Source organism: Engraulis encrasicolus, chromosome 14 (genome assembly GCF_034702125.1).
Source record: "Engraulis encrasicolus isolate BLACKSEA-1 chromosome 14, IST_EnEncr_1.0, whole genome shotgun sequence".
Lineage (NCBI taxonomy): Eukaryota > Metazoa > Chordata > Actinopteri > Clupeiformes > Engraulidae > Engraulis > Engraulis encrasicolus.
This window is the reverse complement of record NC_085870.1, coordinates 39,394,954-39,402,453: the sequence shown is the minus strand read 5'-3', so window position 1 is coordinate 39,402,453 and position 7,500 is coordinate 39,394,954. Positions and strand designations below refer to the sequence as shown.

At 42.5% G+C, this 7,500-nt stretch overlaps 1 protein-coding gene across 2 annotated transcripts in view; it reads left to right on the top strand.

The window, feature by feature from the left end:
- tspan2a (tetraspanin 2a) overlaps nucleotides 1-7,500 on the top strand; it is a 34,991-nt gene that overhangs the window by 16,865 nt on the left and 10,626 nt on the right. The gene's annotated exons all lie outside the window — the stretch shown is intronic.

Below are 7,500 nucleotides of genomic sequence, written 5' to 3'. Positions count from 1 at the left end.
CTTTCTTTAGCGGAGGTGGTCTGCACTCTCTGAGTGCATTTCTCGTTTATTTTTTTATCTTTTGTTTTCCCAGGGTAGTCATATTGAGACAGTAGTTTCTTTGTGTAACTCCTAGACTCCTACAGTAGACCTAGAGTAACTAAGCCTCCCTGTTGTGTCTGAAGGTGAGATACAGGATGATGTGAAGCTTAACATTATTAATTATTATGTTGTTCAGTTCGCTTCCTCAAACAATCTCACAAACCATCTCACTCACCATCTCACTCACCTATTTCTAAACAGGTAAAGTTTTTAACTGGAACACACAACTGTCAGATAGTTGTGTGGACGATAGAGTATGTCACTGAAAACAACGTTTATCTAATGGCTCCGTGGGCGTGTTACAGTAAAAGTCAGCCGTCTTGCAAAATGTAATCAGTTCATTAGTTATTATAGACATTTGCACACAGGATTCCACCCTTTCTGTAGACCCCACACTCAGTATTTTTTTTAAAGATATTTTTTTTTGTTCTTTTTGACTTTATTTATGATAGCACAGTGAAGATGGTGACAGGAAGCGAGCGGGGAGAGAGAGACGGGAAGATGCTGGCAAAGGACCCAGGCCAGGAATCGAACCCGGGCCGGCCGCATAGCAGACGAGTGCCCTACCGTTAGGCCATGGCAGGGCCTGCATTCAGTAGTTTTTTGCCAACAAAAAATGAGCAAAGTATGCATGGACTCATCTGCAGCCAAACAACAGAATAGTAAGCCTCCATGCCCAGACCTCCGCCGGGTGGAGGCATACTAATGGGATATTTTTTAGACCTGAACTACATTCCCCTTATTTTATACCCTTCTCATCCCACACCCTTTTCATCCCAGCCTGCCTCTGTCAGGGTTTCATCTGTAAACACCATCCTCCTCATCTCCTCACACTGCATCACTCTTTCTTTTTTTTTCCCGCTTCCCACTCGTATGCATTTCATCTCTTTTTGCACTGCTCTGTATCTTGTCCTCTCTGATCTTTTTACCAGTTTAAAACCACCAGTTGTTTCAGCTTTCGTCTTTTCTTCCCCTCTTATTATTCCCATTCTTTCACTCTACATCAGACTTCCTCTTTATGAACCGTCCAAAGGTTCTGTTTCATGTCATATCTACGTTATTTTTACTCTGGAGTTTCTTCTTTCTGCTCAAGCTGTGACAACATTATCATCTGTCAACTTCTCACATCCCCTTTTCAACCATCTCACTTTCCATGTTACTTATCTGTCTGTCCTCCCCTATTCGCCGTTCATCTCGCCACCCTTTTGCTCTTAGTATCCTCCTCTTTCCTCCTCCCACCTCCCCAAGTTGCTGTATTCTGTCTCTCTTCTGTCCTCTCTCCCTCCATCCCTTTTTCATAGGTTTGTCTCTTCCCTGAGTGGTTCTTCTTCTTCTTCTTCTTCTTCTTCTTCTTCTTCTTCTTCTTCTTCTTCTTCTTCTTCTTATTCTTCTTCTTCTTCTTCTTCTTCTTCTTCTTCTTCTTCTTCTCTCTCCCGTTTCTTCTTTCCATTTTCTTTTAATTTTCATACTTCTTATTCCGGCATTATTCTGTCTCTCTCTCTCTCTGTTTTTGCTGGTATTATTCTCCCTCTCTCTCTCTCTCTCTCTCTCTTCCTCCTATGTCGGCTACATCAACCACCCATCTCATTTTCATTCTCATACAGTACCACTGCCGTCCCTTCTCCTCCCCTGCCTCTGGCTCTCTTTCTCTGCTGCTTTTCCTGTTTTTTCTTTTTTCACATCTGGCTCCTCTTCTCAGCCATGTTCATTCTCATCTCTATCTCTCTCTCTCTCTCTCTCCCTCTCTCTCTCTCTCTCTCTCTCTCTCTCTCTCTCTCTCTCTCTCTCTCTCTCTCTCTCTCTGTCTCTGTCTCTCTGCTCACTATTTACTTTTTTTCCCTCATATCTGTCCTACATCTCTCCCCTGCTTTTCGTTCATGCTCATTCTCTCTCTCTCTCTCTCTCTCTCTCTCTCTCTCTCTCTCTCTCTCTCTCTCTCTCTCTCTCTCTCTCTCTCTCTCTCTCTCTCTCTCTCTCTCTCTCTCTCTCTGGCGTGGGTAGGCGGTGGGGTGCTGATGAGAGCTGCCCTCCTGGTCTTTGTATGAAGGGCATTGTGTTGTGGGGGTCGCGCCGACCTAATGAGGGCATCCATGGGCTCAATGTGCCCCTTGTTTCTGGAAAAAGAGAGAGAGAGAGAGAGAGAGAGAGAGAGAGAGAGAGAGAGAGAGAGAGAGAGGAAGAGGAAGAGATGGAGTGGGAAATTGGATGGTGGCAGTGGGATGGATGGGGTGTACCGTAGGTCGGTGTGTGTGTTGGGGTGGACAGAGGTGTGTGTGTGTGTGCGTCTGTGTGTGCGTGTGTGTCTGTGTGTGCGTGTGTGTCTGTGTGTGCGTGTGTGAGTGTGTGTGTGTGTGTGTGTGTGTGTGTGTGTGCGTGCGTGCATGCGTGCGTGCGTGTGTCTGTGTGTCTGTGTGTCTGTGTGTCTGTGTGGTTGTGGTGCACAGGACAGGACATGTGTCCTCTGAACATCTGATGTCCACCTCGTGCCAGCATCTCCCCCCTTTCTTTTCCTTTTCTCCTCATCTCTCTATCCCTCTTTCAATTTCTCTGTATCTCTCAATCTCTTTCTCCCTCATTATTTCTCTGTGCCCTTGTTCGGTGCCCTAGTAACAGTAACTGCCCTTTCGACTTTGCTTCACAGTCTGTTTGTGTGAGGTTTACATTGTTACCAAAGCTCTTCATGTCCTCGGGCGATAGTGAGTCACTGATGTATATGGCACATGACCTCTTTATTGCCCCGTGCCAAGGTCACTGTCAGGTAATAAACAGGTGGCCTATGGTGGCCTATTTGGTCCAGTTTCTATGGCTGTCCACGCATCCTTCTTTGGGAATTATATGCTGTGGTGGGTGAGAGAACTGCCTGAAACAGCAATAGTGGGGTCGTAGGCCTGTGCAATTTTTCTCAGTCATTTCAAATTGGTGTTAAAGTTTGGTTTTCACTTCCAAGTTGAAGTTTAGGGTCTATAGATCAATTTGGGTCCGAGTGTCAAACACACAGATAACAAAATGGCCTGCGGGGGGCGCTCTAAAATATATAAACTGCTATAACTTTTTATTAGTTTAACCAAATTTAACATATGAGGTATGCATGGATTCAGCATTAAGAGGAGGAGCTGGTGAGCTAAGTATTTGGTTACTGGATTAAAGACACACTATGTCATAAACACACTTTTAGCCCATGGACAGCAAAATTCAGGGTTTTTTTAAGATAAAGGGTGGAAATGCCCTCAAAGTTGCAATGAAACATAATTTATTGTAACAAGTTATTGTAAATAAAGCCTGGGATATCATTCAACTTGATTTGTTCAAATATCCTTGAAGCACAAAGATACCCAGGATACCTATACGCAAATATGGCTGCATAAAGCCTATGTGATATTTAGGTGTGTGTGTGTGTGTGTGTGTGTGTGTGTGTGTGTGTGTGTGTGTGTGTGTGTGTGTGTGTGTGTGTGTGTGTGTGTGTGTGTGTGTGTGTGTGCATGTATGGAGATGCTTCAGGTGCCTTTCAGCAATGGGTGGGTAGGGAGAGGTAAGGGTGGGTTTCGAACCTGCAACCCTCTGACAGACCAACACCCTACCCAGTAGGCCACTGCCACTTACTGTATAGAGTGGCCACAGCAGCATATTAGGCCACGGTTGCCCAGGTGACAGCAGAGGTCTTAAGTTCTACAAGGCTGTGTGTGTGTGTGTGTGTGTGTGTGTGTGTGTGTGTGTGTGTGTGTGTGTGTGTGTGTGTGTGTGTGTGTGTGTGTGTGTGTGTGTGTGTGTGTGTGTGTGTGTGTGTGTGTGTGTGTGTTTGTGTGTGTGTGTGTGTGTGTGTGTGTGTGTATGAATGAAGATTCTAACGGTGACAGTTTGGTAGTCAATAGCTGAGTAATATGTGCAGTCTTATTTTTACGCTGTCATATCTCCAAAAGTTTTGCAAGTTGTCAGATGATATTGAAACACAAATGGCACAACCCTGCTCTTCATGTCAAAGCTGAGATCACTTTTCTAGGCCAAATGGTTCAGTCAAAAAATGGACATATTCAGGCCTATGCGCTGAGCTGTTCACACATTTTTTTTGTAAGTGAATGGGGTCACATCATAGGGATTTTAAAACTGCTCTCTTTGAAACATTTTTAAGAGTTGGCTTATGATCTTATTCTTCACAGTTTGTATTCAGAGCCAAGACCTCTCTGACAATGCCTTTACCTAGTTGATAGGTAACCCCAGGACAGGTCACCTCTCACTCTAACTGCCACAGTTTGTGACATCATCATCTTGACCATTCTACCATTCATTTCAATGAGGGGGAAAACAGAGAGAAAACTGAGGAAAAACAAGTCTGGTCAACGAATGAAAGGGGGTAGGCCAGCGAAAAATACACCACCCTGAGCCCTTTTCGAGCCGTTCATTTTGGCACTCGAACCGTGTCTCTATCTCGAACGCTGCAACGATTCAAAGCCGTCGTACTAATGAATGGTGATTCCCATATGCCGAGGTGAATGGAAAAATGTATAATAATAATAAACTGTTGATGAACAATTAGTATGCTTTCCTTGCATACTAAATAAAATCTTGGAGAACAATTAGTATGCTTGCTGGGGGTAAGCAGAGGCCTTTGGCAAGCATACTAAATAATACTATAGAACTATTTCATACATGGTAGACACAATCATCTGCTCTGGGAACTGTCCATTTGTTACCAGCGTAGTTGACAGGAATGAAAACCAGCGTAGTTGCCAGAAATGCCTGCCAATCTGGTAACAAATGAACAGTTCCCAGATTTGGACTACACTACCAAAGATGCAGTTGCAAAAGATGTATTCCAACTAGAGGTGAAGCGCAGCTGTACTAGTACTTGTACAAATAGACCTGCCAGATCTCGGAGCAAGTGCATGAAGGCAGAGTTAAAGTGCACACGTCTGTGCAAGTGCAGCATATGCAATTTCTAAGACTGATCACTGACTGTTTTTGCATCTGTTCTCTGTCATAGTTATTGTAGAGTGGATTATTGGAATAAATGTTAGCCCTATGGTCTTCTGTTTGCTTTTTGAATGCAGGAAAAAATGATGTTCCCCATAGTATTTTTCATCATTATTATTATTATTATTATTATTATTATTATTGATTTACTTTCTTCCAGATATAAAGTGTTTAAGTTGTGAATAAAATGATGGCTTGTTTGAAAAAAAAGCTGGTACTCATGATCCTAAATTCATAAAGTCAAAGTTGCAAGTTGGGTGCTAAATATCACATAGGCTTTATGCAGCCATATTTGTGTATCGGTATCCTAAGTATCTGTGTGCTTCAGGGATATTCTGAACAAATCAAGTTAAGTGATAACCCAGGCTTTATTTACAATAACTTGTAACAATAAATTATGTTTCATTGCAACTTTGAGGGCATTTCCACCCTTTATCTTAAAAAAGCCCGGATTTAGCTGTCCATGGGCTAAAAGTGTGTTTATTACATAGTGTGTCTTTAATCCAGTAACCAACTAGTCAGCCCACTGGTTTCTCCTCTTCATGCTGAATCCATACATACCTTATATGTTAAATTTGGTTTAACTAATCAAAAGTTATAGCAGTTTATATATTTTAGAGCGCCCCCCGCAGGCCATTTTGTTATCTGTGTGTTTGACACTCGAACTCAAATTGTTCTATAGACCCTAAACTTCAACTTAGAAGTGAAAACCAAACTTTAACACCAATTTGAAATGACTGAGCCTATTACGACCCCACTACAAGGGTGTGTCATGTCTGATATAAAGTGCATGAAAAGTAAATACTCTTATGAAAAAAAGTTGTGAAACTGTGAAACACAGGAGGAAATGACAAATAAGCATTTCAGAGAGATAGGGGCTTTCCCACGATGTGGGCTTTTCTCACTTTTACCCTGTAGAGGTCACAGGAGTCGAAATATGAATTGGTTTCGGCTTACGGTAGACGACTAAGGGAGTTTCCACACCAGCAGGTGGACTTTACACCTGCAGGCAACATGTTAGAAAATGCTTGTTTTATTTATTTATCTATTTTTTGATTTGCACCTTTCTGCCACTGGCTATAGCTCAGCATTACAGGGTTCTATCCAGAAAGTGTTGCTTCAAATTACTGAATTCAAATTTTTAATTACTGTAATACATGATATGACTTTCTTGTTGTGGAGTACTATATTACCAGCTTCACAGTGTGTTTTTTTCAATTTCCTAACTCCCATCCTCCCCTGTGCTTGTGGCCTTGTGATCATGGCGCAAGATGTTTTGAAGTTTTATTCAATATCTTGCGAAAGCATGATTCAAAGTTCATTTTCTCGTTTGCAATCGGGATGATGAATGGGGAAAAGGGCCCCAAAAGTTGTTGTGGCTAGGCTGACAGCGAGACCAAAAGCACAGGTCAAGGAGAGGAGTTAGGATAATGGAATGTACCCAGTGAGTGTGCTAGCTCCCCGCTTGTGCATACTGCCCCCTTATGGACAGGTGTACATGTGGTCTTCTCACGGCATCAGCCTGCGTAGATGTGCAGTACTATACCAGAGAGAGTAGAGAGAGAGGGGTTCCATTGGCCCATTGTTTCCGGGTTCTATTATTGCAAGGGGGGGGGGGACCTAGGCAGACCTAAGGACTGTTCTATTCATTCTAGGAGCATTATGACACGCCCCTTTAGGCAGACCAGAACCTGGTCACGTTAGGTGCACATAGCAGCCTATTATGTTGGCATATCTCTATATACTTAAAGAATCTCTGACTATACTATGCATGTCTATGTCAACTTGTGTCACTGAAGGTGTTAGTCAATACCACAGTCATAATGAGCTGTACTTTCATTCAGCCAATATTTCAACCATTGTAGATCAACATTGTGTTTCTCTCCATTTGTGTTGGGTTTGGTTATGATACTGATACACAAATGATGTTCATGGAAAATGTTCATGGATTATATGGATATTATTCATCATACATATTTTGTATTTGGCATACATAATAGCAGTTTCTTAGCTCTCTTCTTGTGAAGGTAGAGATAGCGTCCACGCCTTGGTCTTACTTGGGAAGTTTCGCTCTGTGCGTAATTCCAAAACAATCATGCAGATGATATATAACATATATTATGTTATAGGATGATTTTATTAGTAGCAGTATTTGTTGCCATCCATGGGTGCATGTTTGAAACCATATTTGTTACTATATTAGCTAATTTGTGGCAATTTCTCATTGCCAACTACACGGTTTGCTAGCTGTCTAGCAACTACGCATTTGAGAAATGCATCCCGTACTTAAATGTATTTACAGCTAACCGTAACGTATTTGGTTTCTTTTCCTCTGTCCCTGTGTGTGTGTGTGTGTGTGTGTGTGTGTGTGTGTGTGTGTGTGTGTGTGTGTGTGTGTGTGTGTGTGTGTGTGTGTGTGTGTGTGTGTGTGTGTGTCTGTGTGTGTGCGTG